Source organism: Vitis riparia, chromosome 13 (genome assembly GCF_004353265.1).
Source record: "Vitis riparia cultivar Riparia Gloire de Montpellier isolate 1030 chromosome 13, EGFV_Vit.rip_1.0, whole genome shotgun sequence".
In the NCBI taxonomy this organism is placed as follows: Eukaryota; Viridiplantae; Streptophyta; class Magnoliopsida; order Vitales; family Vitaceae; genus Vitis; species Vitis riparia.
Window position 1 is genome coordinate 492,992 of NC_048443.1, and position 18,057 is coordinate 511,048.

At 39.7% G+C, this 18,057-nt stretch overlaps 3 long non-coding RNA genes across 18 annotated transcripts; all 3 read right to left on the bottom strand.

The window, feature by feature from the left end:
* Positions 1 to 273: 273 nt before the first annotated feature.
* Positions 274 to 5,043, bottom strand: LOC117928680. Of its 15 annotated transcripts, XR_004653607.1 has the most exons (12): positions 4,453 to 5,043; positions 4,322 to 4,343; positions 4,072 to 4,142; positions 3,845 to 3,916; positions 3,256 to 3,702; positions 3,094 to 3,149; positions 2,843 to 2,962; positions 2,678 to 2,713; positions 2,315 to 2,383; positions 2,034 to 2,103; positions 1,082 to 1,289; positions 553 to 990 (listed from the first exon to the last, which is right to left on the bottom strand). It is a non-coding gene; the product is annotated as an uncharacterized LOC117928680 (long non-coding RNA). The 15 variants fall into 15 exon arrangements; XR_004653615.1 differs by lacking the exon at positions 1,082 to 1,289 and having other exon boundaries at positions 274 to 990; positions 2,034 to 2,096; XR_004653611.1 differs by lacking the exon at positions 1,082 to 1,289 and having other exon boundaries at positions 274 to 990.
* A 1,706-nt stretch (positions 5,044 to 6,749) lies between these two features.
* LOC117928687 lies at positions 6,750 to 8,986 on the bottom strand. The gene is made up of 3 exons (XR_004653623.1): positions 8,811 to 8,986; positions 7,230 to 7,375; positions 6,750 to 7,139 (listed from the first exon to the last, which is right to left on the bottom strand). It is a non-coding gene; the product is annotated as an uncharacterized LOC117928687 (long non-coding RNA).
* A 6,064-nt stretch (positions 8,987 to 15,050) lies between these two features.
* On the bottom strand, positions 15,051 to 17,883 carry LOC117928685. 2 transcript variants are annotated; one of them, XR_004653621.1, is made up of 4 exons: positions 16,967 to 17,883; positions 16,644 to 16,775; positions 16,240 to 16,367; positions 15,051 to 15,149 (listed from the first exon to the last, which is right to left on the bottom strand). It is a non-coding gene; the product is annotated as an uncharacterized LOC117928685 (long non-coding RNA). The 2 variants fall into 2 exon arrangements; XR_004653620.1 differs by having other exon boundaries at positions 16,644 to 16,821.
* Positions 17,884 to 18,057: the final 174 nt, after the last annotated feature.

An 18,057-nucleotide genomic window follows, 5' to 3' on the forward strand; every position in this document is an offset into this window, starting at 1 on the left:
CTTGTTTGGAACTCAATCTTGAAAAAAAGTTTGTGGTTTATTCTTTGTAAAGGAGTTCTAGTCTTTTGCATAAATCAATGTTTTGGTCTTCCAGGTGGATCATATTTTTTGATATCTAGAATCCACCAAGGTATGTAGTAAGGCATTTATCCTAATTGGGGTTGAAACAAACCTGAATGATATAAATCCACCGCTCTATCTTACATCACTTCAATACTGAAGATACTCAGAACTCAGAACTCAGAACTCAGAACCTCGCTAAGTTAGAAGCAATTGGATTAACTCAACTACAAGAAAAAAATTTCTTATCACATAATTGGTTGATCCCTTACAAACAAAAAAGTGGCTCTTGACAGAAAATGATTAGGAAGGCATGCAAGTAACAAATACAAATTAAATATAATGTAAGATTTTCATGGATTAAAAAAAATATATGGCAAAATAGTATATATTATTTCAACCAGGGTACATATGTAAATGTTGTATTCTATTCCATAAGGGAAACACTCTATACTCGGTAGCATAAACGAAGCCCAGAAAGCCACTTATCTCTTTTTTTTTTTTTTGCTTTTTTGCCTATTCTCATCTCTTATGACCAGAAGTGCTAAGGATGATATAACCTCACTAAATAAGTTAGAAACCAGCCAATCTAGCAGGTTCAGTAGCCGACTAGCTCTCAATCTTCTTTGAGTCACCAATAAGTTGGGCATTATGCCTCCAACAGTGGGTCTGGAAATATTAGAGCTGGCAGCAGGGGTGGCTGTAAAACTCTCCTATCCAAAACACCAAGTTTCAGGGCCAGAAGTTGCTTCTGTGGCTGGTTTGTTGTGATGACCATTTTCTGGTCCTAAACACTATCCTTATCCCTGGAAAGAGGCTGCTGCTGTTTGGGCTCGTCACCAAAAGCCTGCCATGGCTTAGAGTCTGGTCAGGGGAATCGGATTTTCTGTGCTGGAGTTTCCAAACTGTTGCTTCAATCTTTTCTCTCTGCTGTTATGAGAAGAGAAAATATCAAGAAAATGAATCGGTGGAAGAAATTGTTTTAAATCCAATAGGCATGTGTGAGAATAGGAGATGATACTGGAGGAGTAGCAGTTGACTGAAGTCCAGTTGAGGTTCAGTTTTTCAAAGCATCACTGTTGGGTGATGGAGTTCAAGCAGCAAGAGCTTGCTTTAGTTCCTGTATCTTCTTCAATGCCCATTTCTTCAGGCTTCTTCAAGTGCTTATGATTGGTGGAGGTGCTTCCATAATCCATCAGGGTCCGATGGAAGATTCTCAGCTTTTAAGTCTCCGAATCATACAATTAAGAAAATGAAGAATGTCGACTAAGACAATACAAATTTGTGGGCAGGACGGAAAAATGAAGGAATAGTGGGAATATCTATTAAGAGCATAATAAATGACAAAACTACCATATAACAACACAGCAAAAAATTCATAAACAGCCATGAACCAACAATAAATTCTCATTTTTTTTAATAGAGAAGAATCATTAAATTGTGCAGGAAATGTTTTCAAGTAAAATCCATTAAAAACTTTCACTAAGACTTGGACTCTTTAATTTTCTTTTCAAATAAACTGAAAACTCCTGCTGAGAAAAATAATGAGAACCAACACCTATGGTTGCCGACCGAAGTGTAGGGATGTCAATGAGAATTCTGCTTGTGAGAAGATAGCAAAAGAAGATTGTCACTTCCTGGATCATAACTATAGTCCAAAATGGGATCCATGACATTGATCTCAATGATCATCTCCACCACAGTAGAAAATATACAGAAATTCCTAGTCAAAGTCAAGACCTCAGGAAAGCCAAAACAAGAACAAAACATTGCCAAAATTGAAACAAAAACAAGAGTGCATCAACTTCCAAACAAAGATTTTTGTCTATCTGCCTACCATTTGAAGGTTGTCCACTTGGTTAGTGCAAAATAGATTGTTACACAGACTCCCAATCAAAGCAGACTGCTAAACCAAAAGAGAGTTCAAACAACCAAGCAACCAAACAATTTTCAAAATGATTATTGTTGTTTACCTCACATGTTTTCCATACTCATAACCAAACTTTGTTTCTCATAAGAAGTCTTCTATGTCCATCCTGGTTGCTTATTATGAAATACAAAAAGGAAAAGAAAAAAAACAAAAAGTAGTGATTGATTTAGTTTGATATTGAAATGAACAAAGTTACAACATATACATACACAAGTATGATATCCTAAAAACAATTTGCAAAAATCCCCAACTATTCATCCATATATTATGCAAATATTATTTACACACATTAATTCCAAGCATATTTCAAAAAGCATAAATTACCTAAAATGTATCAACAGATAGAGTTTGCTGCATGCCCAAATTCCCCACAATAGGACTAGAAAATTATTTCTGTAGAAACAAATTGAGAAGATTGTGAGATTTGGATTGCAAAAGGAGGTCAAGACCTTTTCAATGTAGAAGGTTTAAGTAATTTTGTCTATTAAACAGTGAGATGTTTTTAGGCCATTGAGAACATGAACAAAAATAAAGAAAACCTTTTTGCTTTAGTGAAAAATAAGACATTGAAATGATATGCAATCATAAATCTTGCAATTTTGTATATTGCAGATTTAATTCTCCACTTTTATTATACTGGAAAGAGAACAGCAGCAAGAAAAGACCAAAGCAATCAAAATTACTTACGGCTAAAGCACAATACGTCCCTGGTTTCTTCCATGCCTGTATAAGAGAAAATAGACCAAGAAAGTGAGAAAAAGCCGAAGCATCCATGGTTTTCCATAGTTATCAAGTGGTTCACTTGGCTTAAGCATACTGCCATATAAAAACAGACCATCAAAAAGAGAGTACCATTAGAATATGGCAACTATCTGTGTCACAATGTGAGCACTTTGGTTCAATCCTCCTCCACTCCTCTTCAATATTTGTTTCAGACTTGAAGCCTCGAGAAACAGAAAATCTCTAGCACACCTGCCACCATTAAAAAAATCAGCCTTGGAAAACAGACATAAAATTCATCACCTAACGTTGACATGGACTCAAACTATCTAAAGCTAACCTAAATTCACGGGGATGAATGGCCAATCAAGCGAAGCACATACCTGTGTGATGTTTGGTTGATCATCAGGAGAAGCTTGGATCATGTCCATGATTAGATCTGTCACATAAGAGCTGTATGTTGGTAATTGTGGAATGCAGCAGTTTCCATTTGAGATAATAGATGGTGAGAATTATATAGTCAGAAAAATAATAAAGCGCATAACCTGATATTCTATTGATTGATTCACCCATTCACAAATCATTAGAAAGACCGGAAATATAGAAGAGCAAATTTTCTAATTCAAGGAGACGGTGAATAATCTCAGAAGCATCATTTCTATACAAAATCAGGAAGTTCAATGAGGGAATTGCACTCAACCACTTTTAAGATAAGAACATTGAAATGGAAAACAAAGCTTAAAAAAAGTCTTGAAGTCTATATCAATTTAATTGCAATATTCTTCTCGGGAGTTTCACAGTATAAACCTCCATTTAGACCTGGACTCTTTAATTTTCTTTTCAAAGAAACAGATGACTTGGATAAACAATGAGAACCAATGCCCATGGTCACTGACAGAAGTGAATGCATGACCATGAAAATTCTGTTGATGAGAAGCTAGCACAAGAAGCCTGCCACCTCAAGGATCCATGTCAATGACCTCGATGATCATCTGCAGGGCAACAAAAAATATACAGAAATTCCAACTCATAGTCAAGATCTAAGAAATTCCAAAAGAAGAACAAAGCCACGTCAAATTGTGACAAAAACAAATTCAGCAACTACCTGACAAAAATTTATGTCTTTCTACTAACCTTTTGAAGTTGGTCCCTTGGTTACTGCAAAATAAACAGCCTTTCGTCATAAGGACTCCAGATAAGCTTAGGCTGTTAAACCAAAAGAGTGTTTAAACAAAAAAAAAAAAAAATTGACCAATTCAGTACCATAAAATACTTCATATAAAATTATTGCTTTAGAAATTGCAACTTTCTAAATGATCCTCGATCTAAGTGTACATTAGCATAAAATTGCAGTTGTTTACCTCACATGTTTTTCTATTGTCATAATCGAACTTTGTTCCTCATAAGAAGGCATCTATGTTCATCCTGGTTACTTAATATTGAACATGTATAGAAAAGAAAAAGAAAAACAAAAAGTTAGTGATTAATTTGGTTTGATATTGACTGGAGCAAAATCACAACATATGCATATGCAAGTATATTATCCTCAAAACCATTGGCAAAAGGCACCAAGTACCCAACTAAGAACATACTCGAATAAACATGAATTACCTAAAAATGTATCCACATGTTCCTGTGCAACATAAATACCCAGATGGTTAGTATCATCTTTGCCCATTCTGAGAGTTAAATTGAAGAAGTCAAGGAAATATGATAATTGGCTGTGTTAAAATACAAATTACCAATGTGAGATATATAACGCCATTCTTGCCCTTTCTCGAATTGGCACCGTTGTCCCAGTGAAGGACACTCTCTGACATACAGATAAGAGAGGGAGTCTGGCAGTCTCTCTTTTGTCAAGTATTGGAGATTAGGGCAGTCGCTGATACTTAAGGTTTCAAGAGTGGTGAGGTGGTGAAGACCTGCTTCTGTCAAGGATTGGAGCCTTCCGCACGCGTAGATTCCTAATTCCTTGAGAGAGATAAGGCGTTGAAGAACAGATCCTGTCGAGGATTGGAGCTCAGGGCAATTCCTGATCTCTAATTGTAGAAGAGAGGTGAGTCGTTGAAGCCCCCTGCTGTCAAGACACTTGAGATTTGGAAGATGCCAGATTGAAATATAAGTCAGAGAAGAGGGCAGCAGGCACTCCTTGGAAAAATAATTCCATGTCTTCACATCCACCTTTGATTGTGAAATGAGTAAGGGAGGTCAGTCTTTGCAAATCCCAGTCCACCTGTGACGTGAGTTGGTTGCAGCCACATATTTCAAGTTCCCGTAGGTTGGAACGCAAACCCTCTCTGTGCAACAACAATTCTGGACAATCCTCTAAACGCACTTCCCAATCTTGAAGCCACCTTGCAAGATTCCTTGACAACATCATTATTCAATTCAAAAAAATTTCACATAAATTAAATATAAAAAAAATCATTTTTCTCAATTTTTTTTTTCCTGAGTATTTTTCCGGCAAATAAAAAATAGCTTAAATAACTTGAAAAAAAAATTGAATAATAAACGGAAGGATGGATTGGTAAAATTATTTAGTATTGTTTAATCATAATAAACAAAGGAGCATTGAAAAGATTATTATAAGATGCCTACTTAAATTAATAATATCCTCCTCATTTAGTTTTATTGAGAGAGTTGTGCCTGCCATGCACACACACCAGAATAAAGAAATAATGAAAGATGAAATAAGTCATAGAAGGCTCATGGGGCTGCTCAAAGCCTCAAAGAGAAAGAGAGATTTTTTTTTTTTTTTTTTTTCTAACTTTGAAGTTAGTGATGATTCAAGACTCATGGAGTTGATTGAACATTATGATAGAACCAAACAGTCCATATTGTTTGCTAAAAGCAATTTTGTGAAAAAACATCTTTTATACTATGTTTGGTTTCAAAAAATTTGAAGAAAAGGAAAAAGTGAAAAAAATAAAAATAAAAATTATTTTTACATATTACATGAAATTCATTTTACATATTTCTCTTTGATATAAAGATTAAATAGTTTAAAAATATATAATTTTGTTAATCATTTTAATTATATTTGACTTTTTTTCATATTTTTTTATGATATAATAAAAAATGATAAAATCATTTTTCTTAATATTTTTTTTTATTTTCTTAGTTTTTCTTAGGAACTAAATATAGATTTATATTAAAAGTAATCCTTTATATTAAAGTCATACTTGGTTCTCATCAAGTGTTCCAAAAAACAATGTTCAAAAAAATAATTTTCTCCTGTTTGATTTTACTATTAAGAATATGAAAGAAAGTCGAATATAATTAAAATTAGTAAAAAAATTATATATTTTTAAGTTATTTAATTTTTATATAAAAGAGTTAAATAAGTAAAATGAGTTTAAAATATGATATAAAAACAATTTATTGACTTTTCACATCTAATTATCTTATCCTTCATTTGTAATACTAGAAGCATCAAGTAAATGAAAAAAAGGAAAGCTAAATGAGAATTTAAAATCATATGTTTGAATGAGAGTGAAATCTCAAATACTAAATTACATATATTTTTATTAATGAAGAAAAATGAGAAATAATATTTTTTTTTTAAAAAGGATCTAAATTTTTTCCCTTTACTTTTTTTACATGTCACAAACATGGTTTTCTTAGTTTCTAATCTTTCCTAATTCATCAAAGACTAAATCCCCATATTCAATGACACAAGTACTGCAGACATGGCAATGAGAATTCTGCTAATGAGAAGCTAGCACCAAAAGATTTAGGTCTTCTCTTATGACCCATAACCATGACATTCATCTCAATGATCATCTCCATGAAGACAAAAATTCCTGGTCACAATACCTAAAAAATGCCAAAACAGGAACAAAACTTCCTAACAAACTTCAAGTCGCCTACCTTTAAAAGGTGGTCGACTGGGTCAATGCAAAACAGACCAGCTTTTATTACAGACTCCCAATCAATGAATGCAGGCCGCTAAACCAAAATATAAAACAAAGAACATGAACCAAAACAAAGAAAACCTTTTTGTTTTAGTGAAAAATAAGACATTGAAACGATATGCAGTCATAAATCTTGCAATTTTATATATTGCAAGAGTTAAATCTCCACTTTTATTACACTCGAAAGGGAATAGCAGCAAGAAAAGACCAAAGCAATTAAAATTTCTTACTGCCAAAGCTCAATACATCTCTGCTTTTCTCCATGCTTGTATAAGAGAACATAGACCAAGAAAGTGAGAAAAACCTAAGCATCCATGGTTTTCCATAGTTATCAAGTGGTTCACTTGGTTTAGCATACTGCCAAATAAAAACAGAGCACGACCATGCGAGTACAATTAGAATATGGCAACTATCTGCATCCAAAATGTGAGCACTTGGGTTCAATCCTTCTTCACTCCTCTTCAATATTTGTTTCAGACTTGAAGCTTCACGAAAAAAGAAAATCCCTAGCACACCTGCCACCATTAAAAAAATCAGCATCAGCAAGCAGACATAAAATTCCTTGCACCTAACATTGACATGGACTCAAATTATCTAAAACTAACCTAAATTCATGGAGATGAATAGCCAACCAAGCCAAGCACGTGGCTGTGTGATGTCTGGTCAGTCATCTGGAGAAGCTTGGAGCACACCCATGACTAGATCTGTCACATATGAGCTGTATTTTGGTAATTCTGGAATGCGGTATTTTCTATTTAAGATAATAGATGGTGAGAAACATAGAGTCAGATGAATAATAAAACACGTACTCTAGTATTCTACTGATTGATTCACCCATTCACTAATCATTAAAAAGTCTAGAAATGTAGAAGCTTAAATTTTCTAATTTATGGGGATAGAAAATAAGCTCATAATCATCATTTCTATACAAAATCAGGAAGTTCAATGAGGGAGTTGCACTCAACCACCTTAAGATAATAAAGACATCATAATAGAAAACAAAGCTACAAAAAGTCTTAAAGCCAAGATCAATTTAATTATAGTATTCTTCTTGGGAGTTACATGGTATAAACCTTCGTTAAGACATGGACTCTAATTTTCTTTTCAAAGAAACAATTGACTCTTGATCGGATAAACAATGAGAGCCAATGCCCATGGCCACTAACAGGAGTGTAGGCATGGCAACAACAATTCTGCTAATGAGAAGCAGCACAAGATGACCGTCACCTTCAAGATCCATGTCATTGATCCAAATGATCAACTCAACAACAGTTATAAAAAAAAAAAAAAGTACACAAAAATTCATAGTCACAGTCAAGATCTAAGAAATGCCCAAAAAAGAACATAACCACATCAAAATTAGGACAAAACAAGTACAACAACTACCTAATAATAAAAAAATTGACCAAAATACTTCATGTAAAAAAAAAAAAAAATTGACCAATTCAGTACCACAAAATACTTCATATAAAATTTTTGCTTTTAAAATCGCAGTTTGCTAAATGATCCTAGTTGCTTGATATGGAATGCATGGAGAAAAAAAAAAACAAAAAGTATTGAGTAATTTAGTTTGATAAAAATTAAAAAAAAATGGAAATTTATTCAAAGAAGTAGCATCAATTGCCCATGGAATAAGTGCCTGCAGATGTCTCCCAAAGAATCTTAATTCATTCGTAAAACTACAATATTGACTACAAACTAACCAAAAAGATCAAAAAATTTAAATTCATGCAATTTTATAATAAAAAAAAGGAAGAGAAATTCATTCTCATATACAAATTCTAAAAGGAAGAGTGAGAAGAAAAGATTAACTAATAAAAACTCCAAAGGGGTGTGGTGGTATAGAAACTTCAACCTTCCTCATTGTTGGCCTTATTACAACCCCAAAGGTGATTAAAGAGCCATTGCTCATGTGATTAAAATATGATAACTAGCTTCGTTAAAATGTGAATTACCGAGAACCAATCTTCCTTTACTCCTCTTTTCTTCATTGGAAAATTCTTAAATCAAATAAACAGAGCATGCTGCACAACCAAATACCCAACAACAAGGCTAAGAAATGAATTATGCAGACATGCAATTCTAGAGATTGTCAGAAATTCTGAAACATGAGTACTTGACAGCTACTTTATGAATTGGAACATTAATTTTCTGAATAAAATAAGTATAAGCATAGAATTAATTACCTGACTGTATATTGGTGCGGTACCACTTTCATTAAAATATCACACCATTGATCACTACTTTTGGAGTTGAGAGCGAGCAATTGCATATATACAAGATCAGGGTATCCTTTGATTTGCAAGTAACGTCAATAGCCTGTCCGATATGAAGTTCATAATTATATGAACTCTACTACATTCTTCTCTGCTTCCCCTTCATCAGCTTGGCAACTAAGCATTTGAAAAACTTTGGTCTTTAAAAGCTGGATCCAAGAAAGTAAAACTATACAGGCACACACACCTGGACAGCCTCCCCTCTTCATCAAACAATTCAATAGATGTTAAATCCACTAATCCCATATCCATGGCCACTGGTGCCTATTGTCACAAGCTGATTCAAATGAGCCTCCCCATGGCCTTATATAGAGCAAGGAAGCTTCTGGAGACTCCTAGAGTGGGAAGAGTATGGAAGGTTCTGGAGAAGCCTGGAGGAATCCACACAATTCTACACCATGGTGGAAGGCACGAGAGGAGTCCGGGGCTTTCTAGAGAAATCTAGAAGACTCTTGTATATACTTGTATATAGGCTTGTACCTAGAATGGTGTAGGACATTCTAGAATAGTCTTGAGTTGTAAGGAACCCTCCAAGGTTCCAGAGAGTTCCATTGGTGCCTATAAATAGGTGAGGGCCTCATTTGGCCAGGGCACCAAGCAAGTGAGCATCCAAGCACTTGTAAAGGATTCTTTGAGTTAGTGAAAGCTTCCATTCTTTAAAAGGGTTGCCTACCAAGCCTGTTAAGCTTTTGAGTTGCGAGTGTCTTAGCCGAGCGAACTAAGCATTGGGAGCAAGGCTTACTTAGCAAGATCAAGCATCTTGGTTTGTCTAAGTGCCGCACGAGCTTAGTAAACGACTAAGTCTGTGACAAGTGGTATCAAAGCGCGGTTACGAGGTGGGCATATCAAAGGAAGCATGTCGGGCTCTAACGTGGAGGAGACTAGCGAGCAAACTCGTGGACGGGAGATGGAGCATACTGCACGGGGCCAAGGCAGGAAGGATAAGTCTCGTGACGCCTTAGCCAACATGGAGGCAAGGCTAGCCAAGGTGGAGCTAGCCATGGCGGACACCCGTGAAGGGGTGGACTTGATCGAACAAGGCATGGAGAAGGGCCTAGAGGATCTAAGGGAGCAGATCCAAGACCTTCGCGAGGGCGTGCTAGGTTCACAAGTTCAGCCGGTGTCACACGAGGAGTTCATGTCCTTCCAAGACAAGGTCATGACCATGTTCGCTAGTGTGGAGTCAAGGATGGAGGCCTTGGCTGCACGCATGGATGCCCGAGACCAAGAAATTCGTCAAGAGCTGGCCATCTACAAGACTGCGGTGTCAGCACGAGTCATGGCCACTCATGAGGCACCAAGGGTGGAGGTGCCCAAGCCACACACATTCAGTGGCAAGAGGGATGCTAAGGAGCTAGACAACTTCTTGTGGCACATGAAGCGTTACTTTGAGGCAATTGCATTGACGGATGAAGCCATTAAGGTACGCACCGCGACCCTTTACCTCACTGATAATGCTACTCTATGGTGGCGTTGACGGTTTGCCGATATAGAGAGAGGGACGTGCACCATAGACACATGGGACGCCTTTAAGAGAGAGATCAAGAGGCAATTATATCCCGAAGACGTGGCTTACCTAGCAAGGAAGAGTCTAAAGCGTCTAAAGCACACGGGCTCGATCCGTGAGTATGTCAAAGAATTCTCTACTCTTATGCTTGAGATACCTAACATGGCCGAGGAGGAGCTACTGTTTAACTTCATAGACAACTTACAAAGTTGGGCCGAGCAAGAGTTGAGGAGACGTGGTGTCCAAGACCTAGCCACGGCCATGACGGTAGCCGAATCCTTGGTGGATTATAGAAGGGGAGACTCCTCCAAGCCCAAGCCACTACCAAAGGGTAACCAGGCCAAAGGTGGGAGAGACAAGAAGTCGCAAGGCCATACTTCTAAGGAAGGGTTAAGCAAGGGTCCTAGTGGCAAGGATGGCAAAGACAAGGAGAAGCGGAAGGAGTTCACGCCCAGAACCAATTGTTTCCTGTGCGATGGTCCGCACTAGGCACGGGACTGCCCTAGGAGGAAGGCTTTAAACGCTATGATTGAGGAAAAGGAGCAGGAAGGCGATGCTAGAATGGGATCGTTGCAGCTTTTAAATGCCTTTAAGGCCAAGCTGATGCCTAAGACGCCTCAAAGCAAAGGGCTGATGTATGTGGAGGCCCTTGTGAACGGGAAGGCCACCAAGGCCCTGGTGGATACAGGTGCCACTCACAACTTTGTCTCGGAGGATGAGGCAAGAAGGCTGGAGCTCCAAGCATCCAAGGAAGGAGGATGGCTCAAGGCAGTCAATTCAGCCGCCAAGCCATCATAGGGAGTAGCTCGCGGGGTGACTATGCACATCGGCTCGTGGGAAGGAAGGGTCGACTTCACAGTGGCACCCATGGACGACTTCAAGATGGTGCTAGGAATGGACTTCCTACAGAAGGTCAAGGCCGTGCCACTACCCTTCCTACGCTCAATGGCTATCCTAGAGGAAGAGAAGCCATGCATGGTCCCTACGGTCACTGAAGGTACGCTCAAGACCCCTATGCTATCCGCTATGCAAGTAAAGAAGGGGTTAAAGAGGGAAGAGGTGACCTACCTCACGACCCTGAAAGAAGAAAATGATGATGGGTTGGGAGAACCCATGCCTAAGGAAATCGAGGGAGTCCTTGATGAGTTTAAGGACGTGATGCCGCCCGATTTGCCTAAGAGACTTCCTCCTAGGAGAGAGGAAGATCACAAGATTGAGTTGGAGCCGGGAGCCAAGCCCCCTGCTATGGGGCCATATAGGATGGCACCACCCGAGTTGGAAGAGCTAAGGAGACAACTCAAGGAGTTGCTAGATGCAGGGTTCATCCAACCATCCAAGGCTCCCTATGGCGCGCCGGTTTTATTTCAGAAAAAGCATGATGGGTCCTTACGAATGTGTATAGATTACCGGGCACTCAACAAGGTGACGGTGAAGAACAAGTATCCCATCCCGCTCATTGCTGACTTGTTCGATCAACTTGGAAGGGCAAGGTACTTCACAAAGCTGGACTTAAGGTCAGACTACTACCAAGTCAGGATTGCGGAGGGAGATGAGCCAAAGACTATATGTGTGACCAGGTATGGCTCATATGAGTTCTTAGTGATGCCTTTCGGACTCACCAATGCCCCAGCAACGTTCTGCACCCTCATGAATAAGATCTTTCACCCATACTTGGACAAGTTCGTGGTGGTGTACTTGGATGACATAGTCATCTATAGTAACACTCTAAAGGAGCACGTAGAGCACTTGATGAAGGTCTTTAAGATCTTGAGGCAGGACGAGCTATACGTGAAGAAGGAGAAATGTTCGTTTGCTAAGGAGGAAGTGAGCTTCCTTGGGCATCGCATTAGAGATGGCAAGCTGATGATGGATGATAGCAAGGTGAAGGCCATCCAAGAATGGGATCCACCAACCAAGGTACCTCAACTCAGATCTTTCCTTGGTTTAGTTAATTACTACCGGAGGTTCATAAAGGGTTATTCGGCAAGGGCCGCTCCACTCACTGATCTTCTTAAGAAAAATAAGGCATGGGAATGGGATGAAAGGTGCCAACAAGCCTTTGAGGATCTGAAGAAGGCTGTGACTGAGGAGCCAGTGTTGGCACTACCCGACCACACTAAGGTCTTTGAGGTACACACAGATGCCTCAGACTTTGCTATTGGGGGAGTCCTTATGCAAGAAAGGCACCCAATCGCATTTGAGAGTCGCAAGCTGAACGACACGGAGAAGCGTTACACGGTGCAGGAAAAGGAGATGACCGCTATCATCCATTGCTTGCGCAGCTGGAGGCACTATTTGCTAGGGTCTCACTTCATAGTGAAGACCGACAACGTGGCCACTAGCTACTTCCAGACACAGAAAAAGCTGAGTCCTAAACAAGCTAGGTGGCAAGACTTCCTGGCCGAGTTCGACTATACGCTGGGGTATAAGCCAGGAAGTGCTAATCATGTGGCCGGCGCCCTAAGTCGCAAAGCCGAGCTAGCGTTCATGACGAGTCAGCCCCAAGGAGACATAATGGATTTTCTAAGGGAGGGACTGCAACATGATCCAATGGCTAAGAGCCTCATCGCCCTGGCTTATGAAGGGAAGACTAAGCGGTTCTAGGTGGAGGACGATCTACTCTACACTAAGGGGATGCGACTCCACGTGCCTAAGTGGGGGAACATAAGGCGGAATATGATAAAGGAGTGACATGACACCAAGTGGGCTGGGCACCCTGGGCAACGACGCACAAGGGCACTACTTGAGTCGGCTTACTATTGGCCTCAGATACGGGATGAGGTTGAGGCCTATGTGAGGACTTGTCTTGTGTGCCAACAAGACAAAGTGGAGCAACGACAGCCTAGAGGCCTGTTGGAGCCACTACCCATAGCAGAGCGTCCATGGGACAGCGTCACCATGGACTTCATCATCGGGCTACCCAAGTCGGAAGACAGTGGGTCGATCATAGTGGTGGTGGACAGGTTCTCTAAGTACGCGACCTTCATAGCAGCCCCGACTGACTGCACCGCGGAAGAGACGGCGAGGTTATTCTTAAAGCACATTGTTAAGTATTGGGGGTTGCCTAAGTTCATCATCAGTGATCGCGACCCGCGCTTCACTGGGAAGTTTTGGACGGAGCTCTTCAAGCTTATGGGTTCGGAGCTTCACTTCTCCACAAGCTTTCACCCACAGACGGATGGGCAGACTGAGAGGGTGAACGCTTTATTGGAGCTATACTTGAGGCACTTCGTGAGTGCCAACCAGAAGGATTGGGCTAAGTTGCTAGATATAGCCCAGTTCTCATACAACCTGCAAAGGAGTGAGGCGACCAATAAGAGCCTGTTCGAGCTAGCTACAGTGCAGCAACCGTTAACTCCTCACACCCTAACGATTGGCTATACGAGGAGAAGTCCAGCAGCTTTCAAGTTCGCGAAAGGGTGGCACGAGCAAGCTGACATAGCACGCTCGTACTTGGACAAGGCCGCTAAGAAAATGAAAAAGTGGGCTGATAAGAAGCGACGACACACGGAGTACAAGGTCGGAGACATGGTGCTTGTCAAGCTCCTTCCTCAGCAATTCAAGACCATAAGGTCGGTGCATAAGGGCCTTGTGAGGAGGTATGAAGGACCCTTCCCCATACTTTGGAAGGTCGGCAAGGTGACCTATAAAGTCGAGTTACCCCCGAGGTTGAAGATTCATCATGTCTTCCACGCAAGCTATTTGAAACCCTATCACGGAGACAAGGATGATCCAAGCCGAGGGTTGTCTAAGAGGGCACCTACAGCGGTCGTGACCTCCTATGATAAGGAGGTAGAACACATCCTCGCAGATCGGATCATCAGGAGACGAGGGGTACCTCCTGCTACGGAATACTTAGTAAAGTGGAAGGGACTACCAGAAAGCGAGGCTAGCTGGGAGCCAGTAGAGGCACTATGGCAGTTCCAGGAGCAGATCGAGTGGTTTCGGGCAGAAGGCGCGACGAGGATGTCTGCGGCATAGGTGGGGGAGAGTGTCACAAGCTGATTCAAATGAGCCTCCTCATGGCCTTATATAGAGCAAGGAAGCTTCTGGAGACTCCTAGAGTGGGAAGAGTGTGGAAGGTTCTGGAGAAGCCTGGAGGAATCCACACAATTCTTCACCATGGTGGAAGACACGAGAGGAGTCCGGGGCTTTCTAGAGAAATCTAGAAGACTCTTGTATATACTTGTATATAGGCTTGTACCTAGAATGGTGTAGGACATTCTAGAATAGTCTTGAGTTGTAAGGAACCCTCCAAGGTTCTAGAGAGTTCCATTGGTGCCTATAAATAGGTGAGGGCCTCATTTGGCCAGGGCACCAAGCAAGTGAGCATCCAAGCACTTGTAAAGGATTCTTTGAGTTAGTGAAAGCTTCCATTCTTTAAAAGGGTTGCCTACCAAGCCTCTTAAGCTTTTGAGTCGCGAGTGTCTTAGCCGAGCGAACTAAGCATTGGGAGCAAGGCTGACTTAGCAAGATCAAGCGTCTTGGCTTGTCTAAGTGCCGCACGAGCTTAGTAAACGACTAAGTCTGTGACACTATGCTGCACATGTCATTAGGAATTGCCTGCACAACAGACCAAGAAGAAGCATTTGAGTGCTTATATGATCTAGCAGCTCCATCATAATCAAGTGTTTCCCTGTAGTAATAGTAACTCCTTAAGTCTCTCCCCATGTGTAGGTAAGTATCTAGGTCTGATTGTGTTAAGAAGGCTGCTGAGGTGTGAAGAGATGCTGAAATTGAGGCTGCAACCATAAAACAACTTAGTCAATGAAGCTGATAGAGTTTCATGGAGCTGTTATGCTGCTTTATAGGAAATAGTTGTTAGTTCCAGCTATTTTTGCTGCTTTTCTATTGTTTTCTGTTGCAAACTTGTGTATAAATGTTACATTGATCATTCAATAAGAGTAGACATTTTCGTTGTCTCAAATACAACTTTTGGTTGTTGCTTCTAGCACTTCTAGATTCTAAAACCTACATATTGTAACTAAACCCAAACAAGCATGGGCATCCATACTTGATACCTTTCAGGTTGGTCAAATTGAAATGAGTTACATATAATGCTCATCTCGAGTATCATTTTTGAAGCTAGTCGGCTAGACTAATAGACAAATAAGCCCTCAAAATAAACTTTCCCAGGTTGAGAACAGACCTTATATTGAGATAGTCCACAACCAACTCTGCTCTTAATATATAAGAAATGGTGAAAAATATATAGTCAGAGAAATAATAAAATACATAACCTAATATCCAATTGATTGATTCACCCAATTTTTAACCATTAGAAAGTCTAGAAATATAGAAGAGTAACTTTTCGAATTCATGAGGATGGTGAATAAGCTTATAATCACCATTTCTACACAAAGTCAGTTGGTTTGATTAGGGAATTACACTCTTAACTACTTTAAGATAATATAACAACATCAAAAATAGAAAATTGAACTACAAAAGGTCTTAAATTAAGATCAATTTAGATACAATATACTTCTTGGGAGTTTCACGGTACAAACATTTGTAAAGAATTAGACTCCTTTAAGACTATGGACCCAATACTCGTACTTGCCGATAGAAGTGCAGGCATGCCAATGAGAATTCTGCTAATGAGAACCTAGCATAAGAAGATTAATGTCTACTCCTGTGATCCATAACTATAGTCCGAAATGGGATCCATGACATTGATGTCAATGATCATCTCCATGACAACAGAAAATATACAGAAATTCCTAGTCATAGTCAAGACCTCAGAAAAGCCAAAACAAGAACAGAGAAACATTAAAATTGGGACAAAAACAAGTGCATCAGCTTCCTAATAAACATTTAAGGCTATTAGCTTACCTTTAAAAAAGTGGGCCACTTAGCACACAATAGACCAGCTTTTGTTAAGACTCCCAATCAATGTAGGTTGCTATTATCATAACCGAACTTTGTTCCTCATAAGCAGTCTTCCATGCTGATTCTGGTTACTTAATATGGAACATGTACAAAAAAGAAAAGAAAAAACAAAAAGTAGTGATTAATTTAGTTTGATATTGAATGGAGTAAAGTCACAACATGTGCATATGCAAGTATATTATCCTAAAAACCACTTATAAAAGGCATCAAGTAACCAACTAAGATCATACTTGAATAACCATGAATTACCTAAAACCGTATCCACATGTTCCTGCATGAGATGCATACGCAGATAGTTTCATCTCTGCTTATTCGGAAAGATCAATTAAAGCTACAATGGAAATTACCTGGGATGAATTTTCCTTTGTTGAAGAACTTCTCAAATCAAACAGATAAGAGTTTGTTGCTTGCCCAAATCTTCAACAACTGGACCAGCCCAAATCCTAAAGAGTGTTGAGCATTTTAGGAGCCTTTGAATTCTGAAAGGAGGTCAATACCTTAACAATGTAGAAGGTTTAAGTAATTCTGTTATCAAACATGGTAAAATTGATTAAACAAAACCTTGAACAATGAGGTATTTTCTTCTAAAAAAGATGAGTCCACCATTGTGTGGGCTATTGAGAATATAAAAAATAAGACATCAGAATCATAAGTAATTAAAATTACCTACCAATAAGCAGCTAGCTAGAATGCATCCACGGTTTTCTCCATGCCTGTATTAGAGAAATGTCAAAGAAAGTGAGAAAAAAAATCAAAGCATTTTTTTAGAGATAAGGTGTTGAATAACAGATCTTGTCAAGGATTGAAGACTTGGGCTATCCTGTATTCGTAATTTTTTGAGAGAGACAAGGTGTTGAAGCCCCTTGTTGTCAAGAGACTTGAGATTTGGAAGACCATAGATATAAAGACAAGTCAGAGAAGAGAGCAGCAGACACTCCTTGGGAAATAATTCCACGTCTTCACATCCACCAAAGATTGTGAAATGAGTAAGAGAGCTCAGTCTTTGCAAATCCCAGTCCACTTGGGACGTGAGTTGGTTGCAGCGACAGATTTGAAGTTCACGTAGGTTGGAAGGCAAGCCCTCTCTGTGAAACAACAATTCTTGACAATCCCCTAAACTCAGCTTCTGCAGAGATGAATGGGTATGCCCCAACAATCTGAGCTTGGAACAATTGTGAATCAAATGGGACATCGAGTCGAGAGCAGGCAGTTGGATGTGTTCTGCTGGATCGGTCGCTCAAGACCTTTGGTCTCTACCCGGACCCGATGAAAAAAATGGGATCACTTCTTATGGACTCGTTGAGAATGATTCTGATCTAGTTCACGGCCTATTAGAAGTAGAAGGCGCTCTGGTGGGATCCTCACGGACAGAAAAAGATTGCAGTCAGTTTGATAATGATCGAGTGACATTGCTTCTTCGGCCCGAACCAAGGAATCCCTTAGATATGATGCAACAAGATCAGAGCACCCATTGATTTCCAATTTATGAAGAGATGTGGGATCCCCCTCTGAAATCGAAATGCAGAGCTGCTCAAGCCCCTTAAGACCATTGATTGCGAAATTAGTCAACTTGGGGGAGATGTCCAATATTGAGAAGGATAACGGGAGAGAATTATCATAGGTACCACCATTGATCGATAGATTTTCAAGGACAGGGTGATGACATCTGAACAACTCAGGTAGAAGAAGGTCCAATTTGGTACAGTTAGAGATTGATAGTGATTTGAATGTAGTGGGTAAGCCAACTTTGCTCGGGGATCT